Raw genomic sequence first — 17760 nt, 5'->3', positions numbered from 1 at the left:
ACGGTAAAAACCATAGGGGGAGACCAAGATTAGAGTATATTCAACAAATAATTAAGGACCAAGGATGCAACTCATACGTAGAAATGAAAAGGAAAGCGGATAATAGAGAAGAATGGAAGATGGCTGCAAACCAATCTACGGATTGAAACTATAGAGAGAGAGAGAAAGTTAGATTGGGCAACATGAATTAAAATTGTCCAAAATAAAGTTAAATTGGACAACATTTTTTTTTTATAACATTTTTTAAGATTGGACAACATGAATTTAATTTGGCCAACATAAAGTTAGAGTGGACAACATTTTTTTTTTGGACAACATTTTTTAAGATTGGACAACATGAATTTAATTTGGCCAACATAAAGTTAGATTGGACAACATTTTTTTTTTGGACAACATTTTTTATGATTGGACAACATGAATTTAAATTGGCCAAAATAAAGTTAGATTAGACAACATTTTTTTTTGGACATTTTTTTTTGGACAACATTTTTTATGGTTGGACAACATTTTTTAAGATTGGACAACATGAATTAAAATTGGCCAAAATAAAGTAAGATTAGACAACATTTTTTTTTTGGACAACATTTTTTATGATTGGACAACATGAATTTAAATTGGCCAAAATAAAAAAAGATTGGACAACATTTATTTTTTTGGACATTTTTTTTGGACAACATTTTTTATGATTGGACAACATTTTTTAAGATTGGACAACATGAATTTAATTTGGCCAACATAAAGTTAGATTGGACAACATTTTTTTTTTGGACAACATTTTTCATGATTGGACAACATGAATTTAAATTGGCCAACATAAAGTTAGATTGGACAACATTTTTTTTTTGGACAACATTTTTTATGATTTGACAACATGAATTAAAATTTGCCAACTTAAAGTTAGATTGGACAACATTTTTTAAGATTGGACAACATGAATTTAATTTGGCCAACATAAAGTTAGATTGGACAACATTTTTTTTTTGGACAACATTTTTTATGATTGGACAACATGAATTTAAATTGGCCAACATAAAGTTAGATTGGACAACATTTATTTTTTTGGACATTTTTTTTGGACAACATTTTTTATGATTGGACAACATTTTTTAAGATTGGACAACATGAATTTAAATTGGCCAAAATAAAGTTAGATTAGACAACATTTTTTTTTGGACATTTTTTTTTGGACAACATTTTTTATGGTTGGACAACATTTTTTAAGATTGGACAACATGAATTAAAATTTGCCAACATAAAGTTAGATTGGACAACATTTATTAAAATTGGCCAACATAAAGTTAGATTGGACAACATTTTTTAAAATTTGCCAACATAAAGTTAGATTGGACAACATTTATTTTTTTGGACATTTTTTTTTTGGACAACATTTTTTATGATTGGACAACATTTATTAACATTGGACAACATGAATTTAAATTGGCCAAAAAAAAGTAAGATTGGACAACATTTTTTTTTTTATAACATTTTTTAAGATTGGACAACATGAATTTAATTTGGCCATCATAAAGTTAGATTGGACAACATTTATTTTTTTGGACATTTTTTTTGGACAACATTTTTTATGATAGGACAAAATTTTTTAAGATTGGACAACATTTATTAAGATTGGACAACATAAATTAAAATTGTCCAAAATAAAGTTAGATTGGACATTTTTTTTTATAACATTTTTTAAGATTGGACAACATGAATTTAATTTGGCCAACATAAAGTTAGATTAAACAACATTTTTTTTTTGGACAACATTTTTTGTGATTGGACAACATTTTTTAAAATTTGCCAACATAAAGTTAGATTGGACATTTATTTTTTTGGACATTTTTTTTTTGTACAACATTTTTTATGATTGGACAACATTTACTAAGATTGGACAACATGAATTTAAATTGGCCAAAAAAAAGTTAGATTGGGCAACATTTATTTTTTTGGACATTTTTTTTTAGACAACATTTTTTATGGTTGGACAACATTCTTTAAGATTGGACAACATTTATTAAGATTGGACAACATGAATTTAAATTGGCCAAAATAAAGTTAGATTAGACAACATTTTTTTTTGGACATTTTTTTTTGGACAACATTTTTTATGGTTGGACAACATTTATTAAGATTGGACAACATGAATTAAAATTTGCCAACATAAAGTTAGATTGGACAACATTTATTAAAATTGGCCAACATAAAGTTAGATTGGACAACATTTTTTAAGATTGGACAACATTTTTTAAGATTGGACAACATGAATTTATATTGGCCAAAATAAAGTTAGATTAGACAACATTTTTTTTTGGACATTTTTTTTTGGACATTTTTTTTTGGACAACATTTTTTATGGTTGGACAACATTTTTTAAGATTGGACAACATGAATTAAAATTTGCCAACATAAAGTTAGATTGGACAACATTTATTAAAATTGGCCAACATAAAGTTAGATTGGACAACATTTATTAAAATTGGCCAACATAAAGTTAGATTGGACAACATTTTTTAAAATTTGCCAACATAAAGTTAGATTGGACAACATTTATTTTTTTGGACATTTTTTTTTTGTACAACATTTATTTTTTTGGACAACATTTATTAAGATTGGACTACATGAATTAAAATTGGACAAAATAAAGTTAGATTGTACAACATTTATTAAGATTGGACAACATGAATTTTAATTGGCCAAAATAAAGTTAGATTGGACAACATTTATTTTTTGGACATTTTTTTTTGGACAACATTTTTTATGATTGGACAACATTTTTTAAGATTGGACAACATTTATTAAGATTGGACAACATGAATTAAAATTGTCCAAAATAAAGTTATATTGGACATTTTTTTTTATAACATTTTTTAAGATTGGACAACATGAATTTAATTTGGCCAACATAAAGTTAGATTGGGCAACATGAATTAAAATTGTCCAAAATAAAGTTAAATTGGACAACATTTTTTTTTTATAACATTTTTTAAGATTGGACAACATTTTTTATGATTGGACAACATGAATTTAAATTGGCCAACATAAAGTTAGATTGGACAACATTTATTTTTTTGGACATTTTTTTTGGACAACATTTTTTATGATTGGACAACATTTTTTAAGATTGGACAACATGAATTAAAATTTGCCTACATAAAGTTAGATTGGACAACATGAATTAAAATTTGCCAACATAAAGTTAGATTGGACAACATTTATTAAAATTTGCCAACATAAAGTTAGATTGGGCAACATTTATTTTTTTGGACATTTTTTTTTAGACAACATTTTTTATGGTTGGACAACATTCTTTAAGATTGGACAACATTTATTAAGATTGGACAACATGAATTTAAATTGTCCAAAATAAAGTTAGATTGGACAACATTTTTTTTTTTATAACATTTTTTAAGATTGGACAACATGAATTTAATTTGGCCATTATAAAGTTAGATTGGACAACATTTTTTTTTTGGACAACATTTTTTATGATTGGACAACATGAATTTATATTGGCCAACATAAAGTTAGATTGGACAACATTTATTTTTTTGGACATTTTTTTTGGACAACATTTTTTATGATTGGACAACATTTTTTAAGATTGGACAACATTTTTTAAGATTGGACAACATGAATTTAAATTGGCCAAAATAAAGTTAGATTAGACAACATTTTTTTTTGGACATTTTTTTTTGGACAACATTTTTTATGGTTGGACAACATTTATTAAGATTGGACAACATGAATTAAAATTTGCCAACATAAAGTTAGATTGGACAACATTTATTAAAATTGGCCAACATAAAGTTAGATTGGACAACATTTTTTAAAATTTGCCAACATAAAGTTAGATTGGACATTTATTTTTTTGGACATTTTTTTTTTGTACAACATTTTTTATGATTGGACAACATTTACTAAGATTGGACAACATGAATTTAAATTGGCCAAAAAAAAGTTAGATTGGGCAACATTTATTTTTTTGGACATTTTTTTTTAGACAACATTTTTTATGGTTGGACAACATTCTTTAAGATTGGACAACATTTATTAAGATTGGACAACATGAATTAAAATTGTCCAAAATAAAGTTAGATTGGACATTTTTTTTTATAACATTTTTTAAGATTGGACAACATGAATTTAATTTGGCCAACATAAAGTTAGATTGGGCAACATGAATTAAAATTGTCCAAAATAAAGTTAAATTGGACAACATTTTTTTTTTATAACATTTTTTAAGATTGGACAACATTTTTTATGATTGGACAACATGAATTTAAATTGGCCAACATAAAGTTAGATTGGACAACATTTATTTTTTTGGACATTTTTTTTGGACAACATTTTTTATGATTGGACAACATTTTTTAAGATTGGACAACATGAATTAAAATTTGCCTACATAAAGTTAGATTGGACAACATGAATTAAAATTTGCCAACATAAAGTTAGATTGGACAACATTTATTAAAATTTGCCAACATAAAGTTAGATTGGGCAACATTTATTTTTTTGGACATTTTTTTTTAGACAACATTTTTTATGGTTGGACAACATTCTTTAAGATTGGACAACATTTATTAAGATTGGACAACATGAATTTAAATTGTCCAAAATAAAGTTAGATTGGACAACATTTTTTTTTTTATAACATTTTTTAAGATTGGACAACATGAATTTAATTTGGCCATTATAAAGTTAGATTGGACAACATTTTTTTTTTGGACAACATTTTTTATGATTGGACAACATGAATTTATATTGGCCAACATAAAGTTAGATTGGACAACATTTATTTTTTTGGACATTTTTTTTGGACAACATTTTTTATGATTGGACAACATTTTTTAAGATTGGACAACATTTTTTAAGATTGGACAACATGAATTTAAATTGGCCAAAATAAAGTTAGATTAGACAACATTTTTTTTTGGACATTTTTTTTTGGACAACATTTTTTATGGTTGGACAACATTTATTAAGATTGGACAACATGAATTAAAATTTGCCAACATAAAGTTAGATTGGACAACATTTATTAAAATTGGCCAACATAAAGTTAGATTGGACAACATTTTTTAAAATTTGCCAACATAAAGTTAGATTGGACATTTATTTTTTTGGACATTTTTTTTTTGTACAACATTTTTTATGATTGGACAACATTTACTAAGATTGGACAACATGAATTTAAATTGGCCAAAAAAAAGTTAGATTGGGCAACATTTATTTTTTTGGACATTTTTTTTTAGACAACATTTTTTATGGTTGGACAACATTCTTTAAGATTGGACAACATTTATTAAGATTGGACAACATGAATTTAAATTGGCCAAAATAAAGTTAGATTAGACAACATTTTTTTTTGGACATTTTTTTTTGGACAACATTTTTTATGGTTGGACAACATTTATTAAGATTGGACAACATGAATTAAAATTTGCCAACATAAAGTTAGATTGGACAACATTTATTAAAATTGGCCAACATAAAGTTAGATTGGACAACATTTTTTAAGATTGGACAACATTTTTTATGATTGGACAACATTTTTTAAGATTGGACAACATGAATTAAAATTTGCCTACATAAAGTTAGATTGGACAACATGAATTAAAATTTGCCAACATAAAGTTAGATTGGACAACATTTATTAAAATTTGCCAACATAAAGTTAGATTGGGCAACATTTATTTTTTTGGACATTTTTTTTTAGACAACATTTTTTATGGTTGGACAACATTCTTTAAGATTGGACAACATTTATTAAGATTGGACAACATGAATTTAAATTGTCCAAAATAAAGTTAGATTGGACAACATTTTTTTTTTTATAACATTTTTTAAGATTGGACAACATGAATTTAATTTGGCCATTATAAAGTTAGATTGGACAACATTTTTTTTTTGGACAACATTTTTTATGATTGGACAACATGAATTTATATTGGCCAACATAAAGTTAGATTGGACAACATTTATTTTTTTGGACATTTTTTTTGGACAACATTTTTTATGATTGGACAACATTTTTTAAGATTGGACAACATGAATTAAAATTTGCCAACATAAAGTTAGATTGGACAACATTTATTAAAATTGGCCAACATAAAGTTAGATTGGACAACATTTTTTAAAATTTGCCAACATAAAGTTAGATTGGACATTTATTTTTTTGGACATTTTTTTTTTGTACAACATTTTTTATGATTGGACAACATTTACTAAGATTGGACAACATGAATTTAAATTGGCCAAAAAAAAGTTAGATTGGGCAACATTTATTTTTTTGGACATTTTTTTTTAGACAACATTTTTTATGGTTGGACAACATTCTTTAAGATTGGACAACATTTATTAAGATTGGACAACATGAATTTAAATTGGCCAAAATAAAGTTAGATTAGACAACATTTTTTTTTGGACATTTTTTTTTGGACAACATTTTTTATGGTTGGACAACATTTATTAAGATTGGACAACATGAATTAAAATTTGCCAACATAAAGTTAGATTGGACAACATTTATTAAAATTGGCCAACATAAAGTTAGATTGGACAACATTTTTTAAGATTGGACAACATTTTTTAAGATTGGACAACATGAATTTAAATTGGCCAAAATAAAGTTAGATTAGACAACATTTTTTTTTGGACATTTTTTTTTGGACATTTTTTTTTGGACAACATTTTTTATGGTTGGACAACATTTTTTAAGATTGGACAACATGAATTAAAATTTGCCAACATAAAGTTAGATTGGACAACATTTATTAAAATTGGCCAACATAAAGTTAGATTGGACAACATTTTTTAAAATTTGCCAACATAAAGTTAGATTGGACAACATTTATTTTTTTGGACATTTTTTTTTTGTACAACATTTTTTATGATTGGACAACATTTATTAAGATTGGACAACATGAATTTAAATTAGCCAAAAAAAAGTTAGATTGGACAACATTTTTTTTTTTATAACATTTTTTAAGATTGGACAACATGAATTTAATTTGGCCAACCTAATGTTAGATTGGACAACATTTATTTTTTGGACATTTTTTTTTGGACAACATTTTTTATGGTTGGACAACATTTTTTTAGTTTGGACAACATTTTTTAAAATTTGCCAACATAAAGTTAGATTGGACAACATTTATTTTTTTGGACATTTTTTTTGGACAACATTTTTTATGATTGGACAACATTTTTTAAGATTGGACAACATGAATTTAATTTGGCCAACATAAAGTTAGATTGGACAACATTTTTTTTTTGGACAACATTTTTTATGATTGGACAACATTTATTAAGATTGGACAACATGAATTTAAATTGGCCAAAAAAAAGTTAGATTGGACAACATTTTTTTTTTTATAACATTTTTTAAGATTGGACAACATGAATTTAATTTGGCCAACATAAAGTTAGATTGGACAACATAAATGAAAATCTTTCCAGCCATTCCAACTATCCAACCTGTCCAACTTTCCAACCTGTCTAACTTTCCAACCTGTCCAGCCTGTCCAACTGTCCAGCCTGTCCAACTGTCCAGCCTGTCCAACTATCCAACATGTCCAGCCTGTCCAACTTTCCAACCTGTCCAGCCTGTCCAACTATCCAACCTGTCCAACCTGTCCAACTATCCAACCTGTCAAGCCTGTCCAACTTTCCATCCTGTCCAACTATCCAGCCTGTCCAACTTTCCAGCCTGTCCAACTTTCCAACCTGTCCAGCCTGTCCAACTTTCCAGCCTGTCCAACTATCCAAACTGTCCAGCCTGTCCAACTATCCAACCTGTCCAACTATCCAACCTGTCCAGCCTGTCCAACTTTCCAACCTGTCCAGCCTGTCCAACTATCCAAACTGTCCAGCCTGTCCAACTATCCAACCTGTCCAGCCTGTCCAACTTTCCAGCCTGTCCAGCCTGTCCAGCCTGTTCTTATTTCCAACCTTTTTAACTATCCAACCTGTCCAGCCTGTCCAACTTTCCAGCCTGTCCAATTATCCAGCCTGTCCAACTATCCAACCTGTCCAGCCTGTCCAACTATCCAGACTGTACTAATTTCCAGCCGAAAGATTAAACATTTATTTTTTTGGACAACATTTATTAAGATTGGACTACATGAATTAAAATTGGACAAAATAAAGTTAGATTGTACAACATTTATTAAGATTGGACAACATGAATTTTAATTGGCCAAAATAAAGTTAGATTGGACAACATTTATTTTTTTGGACATTTTTTTTTGGACAACATTTTTTAAGATTGGACAACATTTATTAAGATTGGACAACATGAATTAAAATTGTCCAAAATAAAGTTAGATTGGACATTTTTTTTTATAACATTTTTTAAGATTGGACAACATGAATTTAATTTGGCCAACATAAAGTTAGATTGGGCAACATGAATTAAAATTGTCCAAAATAAAGTTAAATTGGACAACATTTTTTTTTTATAACATTTTTTAAGATTGGACAACATGAATTTAATTTGGCCAACATAAAGTTAGATTGGACAACATTTTTTTTTTGGACAACATTTTTTAAGATTGGACAACATGAATTTAATTTGGCCAACATAAAGTTAGATTGGACAACATTTTTTTTTTGGACAACATTTTTTATGATTGGACAACATGAATTTAAATTGGCCAAAATAAAGTTAGATTAGACAACATTTTTTTTTGGACATTTTTTTTTGGACAACATTTTTTATGGTTGGACAACATTTTTTAAGATTGGACAACATGAATTAAAATTTGCCAACATAAAGTTAGATTGGACAACATTTATTAAAATTGGCCAACATAAAGTTAGATTGGACAACATTTATTTTTTTGGACATTTTTTTTGGACAACATTTTTTATGATTGGACAACATTTTTTAAGATTGGACAACATTTTTTAAGATTGGACAACATGAATTTAAATTGGCCAAAATAAAGTTAGATTAGACAACATTTTTTTTTGGACATTTTTTTTTGGACAACATTTTTTATGGTTGGACAACATTTTTTAAGATTGGACAACATGAATTAAAATTTGCCAACATAAAGTTAGATTGGACAACATTTATTAAAATTGGTTAACATAAAGTTAGATTGGACAACATTTTTTAAAATTTGCCAACATAAAGTTAGATTGGACAACATTTATTTTTTTGGACATTTTTTTTTTGTACAACATTTTTTATGATTGGACAACATTTATTAAGATTGGACAACATGAATTTAAATTAGCCAAAAAAAAGTTAGATTGGACAACATTTTTTTTTTTATAACATTTTTTAAGATTGGACAACATGAATTTAATTTGGCCAACCTAATGTTAGATTGGACAACATTTATTTTTTGGACATTTTTTTTTGGACAACATTTTTTATGGTTGGACAACATTTTTTTAGATTGGACAACATTTTTTAAAATTTGCCAACATAAAGTTAGATTGGACAACATTTATTTTTTTGGACATTTTTTTTTTGTACAACATTTTTTATGATTGGACAACATTTATTAAGATTGGACAACATGAATTTAAATTGGCCAAAATAAAGTAAGATTAGACAACATTTTTTTTTTGGACAACATTTTTTATGATTGGACAACATGAATTTAAATTGGCCAAAATAAAAAAAGATTGGACAACATTTATTTTTTTGGACATTTTTTTTGGACAACATTTTTTATGATTGGACAACATTTTTTAAGATTGGACAACATGAATTTAATTTGGCCAACATAAAGTTAGATTGGACAACATTTTTTTTTTGGACAACATTTTTCATGATTGGACAACATGAATTTAAATTGGCCAACATAAAGTTAGATTGGACAACATTTTTTTTTTGGACAACATTTTTTATGATTTGACAACATGAATTAAAATTTGCCAACTTAAAGTTAGATTGGACAACATTTTTTAAGATTGGACAACATGAATTTAATTTGGCCAACATAAAGTTAGATTGGAAAACATTTTTTTTTTGGACAACATTTTTTATGATTGGACAACATGAATTTAAATTGGCCAACATAAAGTTAGATTGGACAACATTTATTTTTTTGGACATTTTTTTTGGACAACATTTTTTATGATTGGACAACATTTTTTAAGATTGGACAACATGAATTTAAATTGGCCAAAATAAAGTTAGATTAGACAACATTTTTTTTTGGACATTTTTTTTTGGACAACATTTTTTATGGTTGGACAACATTTTTTAAGATTGGACAACATGAATTAAAATTTGCCAACATAAAGTTAGATTGGACAACATTTATTAAAATTGGCCAACATAAAGTTAGATTGGACAACATTTTTTAAAATTTGCCAACATAAAGTTAGATTGGACAACGTTTATTTTTTTGGACATTTTTTTTTTGGACAACATTTTTTATGATTGGACAACATTTATTAACATTGGACAACATGAATTTAAATTGGCCAAAAAAAAGTAAGATTGGACAACATTTTTTTTTTTATAACATTTTTTAAGATTGGACAACATGAATTTAATTTGGCCATCATAAAGTTAGATTGGACAACATTTATTTTTTTGGACATTTTTTTTGGACAACATTTTTTATGATAGGACAAAATTTTTTAAGATTGGACAACATTTATTAAGATTGGACAACATAAATTAAAATTGTCCAAAATAAAGTTAGATTGGACATTTTTTTTTATAACATTTTTTAAGATTGGACAACATGAATTTAATTTGGCCAACATAAAGTTAGATTAAACAACATTTTTTTTTTGGACAACATTTTTTGTGATTGGACAACATTTTTTAAGATTGGACAACATTTATTAAGATTGGACAACATGAATTTAAATTGGCCAAAATAAAGTTAGATAAGACAACATTTTTTTTTTGGACATTTTTTTTTGGACAACATTTTTTATGATTGGACAACATTTTTTAAGATTGGACAACATGAATTAAAATTTGCCAACATAAAGTTAGATTGGACAACATTTATTAAAATTGGCCAACATAAAGTTAGATTGGACAACATTTTTTTAAAATTTGCCAACATAAAGTTAGATTGGACAACATTTATTTTTTTGGACATTTTTTTTTGTACAACATTTTTTATGATTGGACAACATTTATTAAGATTGGACAACATGAATTTAAATTGGCCAAAAAAAAGTTAGATTGGACAACATTTTTTTTTTATAACATTTTTTAAGATTGGACAACATGAATTTAATTTGGCCAACCTAATGTTAGATTGGACAACATTTATTTTTTGGACATTTTTTTTTGGACAACATTTTTTATGGTTGGACAACATTTTTTTAGTTTGGACAACATTTTTTAAAATTTGCCAACATAAAGTTAGATTGGACAACATTTATTTTTTTGGACATTTTTTTTTTGTACAACATTTTTTATGATTGGACAACATTTATTAAGATTGGACAACATGAATTTAAATTGGCCAAAATAAAGTAAGATTAGACAACATTTTTTTTTTGGACAACATTTTTTATGATTGGACAACATTTATTAAGATTGGACAACATGAATTTAAATTGGCCAAAATAAAGTAAGATTAGACAACATTTTTTTTTTGGACAACATTTTTTATGATTGGACAACATTTATTAAGATTGGACAACATGAATTTAAATTGGCCAAAAAAAAGTTAGATTGGACAACATTTTTTTTTTATAACATTTTTTAAGATTGGACAACATGTATTTAATTTGGCCAACATAAAGTTAGATTGGGCAACATGAATTAAAATTGTCCAAAATAAAGTTAGATTGGACAACATTTTTTTTTTTATAACATTTTTTAAGATTGGACAACATGAATTTAATTTGGCCAAAATAAAAAAAGATTGGACAACATTTATTTTTTTGGACATTTTTTTTGGACAACATTTTTTATGATTGGACAACATTTTTTAAGATTGGACAACATGAATTTAATTTGGCCAACATAAAGTTAGATTGGACAACATTTTTTTTTTGGACAACATTTTTTATGATTGGACAACATTTATTAAGATTGGACAACATGAATTTAAATTGGCCAAAAAAAAGTTAGATTGGACAACATTTTTTTTTTTATAACATTTTTTAAGATTGGACAACATGAATTTAATTTGGCCAACATAAAGTTAGATTGGACAACATAAATGAAAATCTTTCCAGCCATTCCAACTATCCAACCTGTCCAACTTTCCAACCTGTCTAACTTTCCAACCTGTCCAGCCTGTCCAACTGTCCAGCCTGTCCAACTATCCAACATGTCCAGCCTGTCCAACTTTCCAACCTGTCCAGCCTGTCCAACTATCCAACCTGTCCAACCTGTCCAACTATCCAACCTGTCAAGCCTGTCCAACTTTCCATCCTGTCCAACTATCCAGCCTGTCCAACTTTCCAGCCTGTCCAACTTTCCAACCTGTCCAGCCTGTCCAACTTTCCAGCCTGTCCAACTATCCAAACTGTCCAGCCTGTCCAACTATCCAACCTGTCCAACTATCCAACCTGTCCAGCCTGTCCAACTTTCCAACCTGTCCAGCCTGTCCAACTATCCAAACTGTCCAGCCTGTCCAACTATCCAACCTGTCCAGCCTGTCCAACTTTCCAGCCTGTCCAGCCTGTCCAGCCTGTTCTTATTTCCAACCTTTTTAACTATCCAACCTGTCCAGCCTGTCCAACTTTCCAGCCTGTCCAATTATCCAGCCTGTCCAACTATCCAACCTGTCCAGCCTGTCCAACTATCCAGACTGTACTAATTTCCAGCCGAAAGATTAAACATTTATTTTTTTGGACAACATTTATTAAGATTGGACTACATGAATTAAAATTGGACAAAATAAAGTTAGATTGTACAACATTTATTAAGATTGGACAACATGAATTTTAATTGGCCAAAATAAAGTTAGATTGGACAACATTTATTTTTTTGGACATTTTTTTTTGGACAACATTTTTTAAGATTGGACAACATTTATTAAGATTGGACAACATGAATTAAAATTGTCCAAAATAAAGTTAGATTGGACATTTTTTTTTATAACATTTTTTAAGATTGGACAACATGAATTTAATTTGGCCAACATAAAGTTAGATTGGACAACATTTTTTTTTTGGACAACATTTTTTAAGATTGGACAACATAAAGTTAGATTGGGCAACATGAATTAAAATTGTCCAAAATAAAGTTAAATTGGACAACATTTTTTTTTTATAACATTTTTTAAGATTGGACAACATGAATTTAATTTGGCCAACATAAAGTTAGATTGGACAACATTTTTTTTTTGGACAACATTTTTTAAGATTGGACAACATGAATTTAATTTGGCCAACATAAAGTTAGATTGGACAACATTTTTTTTTTGGACAACATTTTTTATGATTGGACAACATGAATTTAAATTGGCCAAAATAAAGTTAGATTAGACAACATTTTTTTTTGGACATTTTTTTTTGGACAACATTTTTTATGGTTGGACAACATTTTTTAAGATTGGACAACATGAATTAAAATTTGCCAACATAAAGTTAGATTGGACAACATTTATTAAAATTGGCCAACATAAAGTTAGATTGGACAACATTTATTTTTTTGGACATTTTTTTTGGACAACATTTTTTATGATTGGACAACATTTTTTAAGATTGGACAACATTTTTTAAGATTGGACAACATGAATTTAAATTGGCCAAAATAAAGTTAGATTAGACAACATTTTTTTTTGGACATTTTTTTTTGGACAACATTTTTTAAGATTGGAAAACATGAATTAAAATTTGCCAACATAAAGTTAGATTGGACAACATTTATTAAAATTGGTTAACATAAAGTTAGATTGGACAACATTTTTTAAAATTTGCCAACATAAAGTTAGATTGGACAACATTTATTTTTTTGGACATTTTTTTTTTGTACAACATTTTTTATGATTGGACAACATTTATTAAGATTGGACAACATGAATTTAAATTGGCCAAAAAAAAGTTAGATTGGACAACATTTTTTTTTTTATAACATTTTTTAAGATTGGACAACATGAATTTAATTTGGCCAACCTAATGTTAGATTGGACAACATTTATTTTTTGGACATTTTTTTTTGGACAACATTTTTTATGGTTGGACAACATTTTTTTAGATTGGACAACATTTTTTAAAATTTGCCAACATAAAGTTAGATTGGACAACATTTATTTTTTTGGACATTTTTTTTTTGTACAACATTTTTTATGATTGGACAACATTTATTAAGATTGGACAACATGAATTTAAATTGGCCAAAATAAAGTAAGATTAGACAACATTTTTTTTTTGGACAACATTTTTTATGATTGGACAACATGAATTTAAATTGGCCAAAATAAAAAAAGATTGGACAACATTTATTTTTTTGGACATTTTTTTTGGACAACATTTTTTATGATTGGACAACATTTTTTAAGATTGGACAACATGAATTTAATTTGGCCAACATAAAGTTAGATTGGACAACATTTTTTTTTTGGACAACATTTTTCATGATTGGACAACATGAATTTAAATTGGCCAACATAAAGTTAGATTGGACAACATTTTTTTTTTGGACAACATTTTTTATGATTTGACAACATGAATTAAAATTTGCCAACTTAAAGTTAGATTGGACAACATTTTTTAAGATTGGACAACATGAATTTAATTTGGCCAACATAAAGTTAGATTGGACAACATTTTTTTTTTGGACAACATTTTTTAAGATTGGACAACATGAATTTAATTTGGCCAACATAAAGTTAGATTGGACAACATTTTTTTTTTGGACAACATTTTTTATGATTGGACAACATGAATTTAAATTGGCCAAAATAAAGTTAGATTAGACAACATTTTTTTTTGGACATTTTTTTTTGGACAACATTTTTTATGGTTGGACAACATTTTTTAAGATTGGACAACATGAATTAAAATTTGCCAACATAAAGTTAGATTGGACAACATTTATTAAAATTGGCCAACATAAAGTTAGATTGGACAACATTTATTTTTTTGGACATTTTTTTTGGACAACATTTTTTATGATTGGACAACATTTTTTAAGATTGGACAACATTTTTTAAGATTGGACAACATGAATTTAAATTGGCCAAAATAAAGTTAGATTAGACAACATTTTTTTTTGGACATTTTTTTTTGGACAACATTTTTTAAGATTGGAAAACATGAATTAAAATTTGCCAACATAAAGTTAGATTGGACAACATTTATTAAAATTGGTTAACATAAAGTTAGATTGGACAACATTTTTTAAAATTTGCCAACATAAAGTTAGATTGGACAACATTTATTTTTTTGGACATTTTTTTTTTGTACAACATTTTTTATGATTGGACAACATTTATTAAGATTGGACAACATGAATTTAAATTGGCCAAAAAAAAGTTAGATTGGACAACATTTTTTTTTTTATAACATTTTTTAAGATTGGACAACATGAATTTAATTTGGCCAACCTAATGTTAGATTGGACAACATTTATTTTTTGGACATTTTTTTTTGGACAACATTTTTTATGGTTGGACAACATTTTTTTAGATTGGACAACATTTTTTAAAATTTGCCAACATAAAGTTAGATTGGACAACATTTATTTTTTTGGACATTTTTTTTTTGTACAACATTTTTTATGATTGGACAACATTTATTAAGATTGGACAACATGAATTTAAATTGGCCAAAATAAAGTAAGATTAGACAACATTTTTTTTTTGGACAACATTTTTTATGATTGGACAACATGAATTTAAATTGGCCAAAATAAAAAAAGATTGGACAACATTTATTTTTTTGGACATTTTTTTTGGACAACATTTTTTATGATTGGACAACATTTTTTAAGATTGGACAACATGAATTTAATTTGGCCAACATAAAGTTAGATTGGACAACATTTTTTTTTTGGACAACATTTTTCATGATTGGACAACATGAATTTAAATTGGCCAACATAAAGTTAGATTGGACAACATTTTTTTTTTGGACAACATTTTTTATGATTGGACAACATGAATTTAATTTGGCCAACATAAAGTTAGATTGGACAACATTTTTTTTTTGGACAACATTTTTTATGATTGGACAACATGAATTTAAATTGGCCAACATAAAGTTAGATTGGACAACATTTATTTTTTTGGACATTGTTTTTGGACAACATTTTTTATGATTGGACAACATTTTTTAAGATTGGACAACATGAATTTAAATTGGCCAAAATAAAGTTAGATTAGACAACATTTTTTTTTGGACATTTTTTTTTGGACAACATTTTTTATGGTTGGACAACATTTTTTAAGATTGGACAACATGAATTAAAATTTGCCAACATTAAGTTAGATTGGACAACATTTATTAAAATTGGCCAACATAAAGTTAGATTGGACAACATTTTTTAAAATTTGCCAACATAAAGTTAGATTGGACAACATTTATTTTTTTGGACATTTTTTTTTTGGACAACATTTTTTATGATTGGACAACATTTATTAACATTGGACAACATGAATTTAAATTGGCCAAAAAAAAGTAAGATTGGACAACATTTTTTTTTTTATAACATTTTTTAAGATTGGACAACATGAATTTAATTTGGCCATCATAAAGTTAGATTGGACAACATTTATTTTTTTGGACATTTTTTTTGGACAACATTTTTTATGATAGGACAAAATTTTTTAAGATTGGACAACATTTATTAAGATTGGACAACATAAATTAAAATTGTCCAAAATAAAGTTAGATTGGACATTTTTTTTTATAACATTTTTTAAGATTGGACAACATGAATTTAATTTGGCCAACATAAAGTTAGATTAAACAACATTTTTTTTTTGGACAACATTTTTTGTGATTGGACAACATTTTTTAAGATTGTACAACATTTATTAAGATTGGACAACATGAATTTTAATTGGCCAAAATAAAGTTAGATTGGACAACATTTATTTTTTTGGACATTTTTTTTTGGACAACATTTTTTAAGATTGGACAACATTTATTAAGATTGGACAACATGAATTAAAATTGTCCAAAATAAAGTTAGATTGGACATTTTTTTTTATAACATTTTTTAAGATTGGACAACATGAATTTAATTTGGCCAACATAAAGTTAGAGAAAGGAAGAAGAGAAGAAGCATATAAAATGGTAAAAAAGTTCTTTGGGCAGTATAAGCCCAGAGCCGGTGGAATAGAAGATAATAATGGAAAAATGCTGTGGGAACAAGAAGATATTGTCAAAAGATGGAAAGAATACTTAGAAATACTGTATGAGGGAGAAACATTTAAGGAAATCGAATCAAAAGAAGAGGAAGAATATGAAAAGGATCCAGTCATGAGAGAGGAATTTGATAAAGCATTGAAGAATCTGAAGAACAAAAAGGCAGCGGGAATTGATGGAATACAAGCAGAGCTTTGGAAGGAGGCAGGAGAGAAAGTTAAAAACAGGCTGTTCCAAATTATCAGAGATATATACGTGACTGGCGAAATGCCAGAGGACTACATAAAAAGCATAATTATACCCATCCCAAAGAAAGCAGCAGCAAAGAAATGTGAGGAATTCCGCACCATTAGCCTCCTATCACATGCATCAAAGATACTAACAAAGATTTTATTCCAACGTATTGAATCCAAGATAGAACAATCATTGACGGATGACCAATTTGGTTTCAGGAAAAATAGAGGAACGAGAGAAGCAATACTGGCACTGAGAATTATT

The sequence above is a fragment of the Rhopalosiphum padi genome, chromosome 1, assembly GCF_020882245.1.
Source record: "Rhopalosiphum padi isolate XX-2018 chromosome 1, ASM2088224v1, whole genome shotgun sequence".
Taxonomy (NCBI): domain Eukaryota; kingdom Metazoa; phylum Arthropoda; class Insecta; order Hemiptera; family Aphididae; genus Rhopalosiphum; species Rhopalosiphum padi.
The sequence above is the reverse complement of the archived record's forward strand: the minus strand, read 5'-3'. Positions refer to the sequence as shown.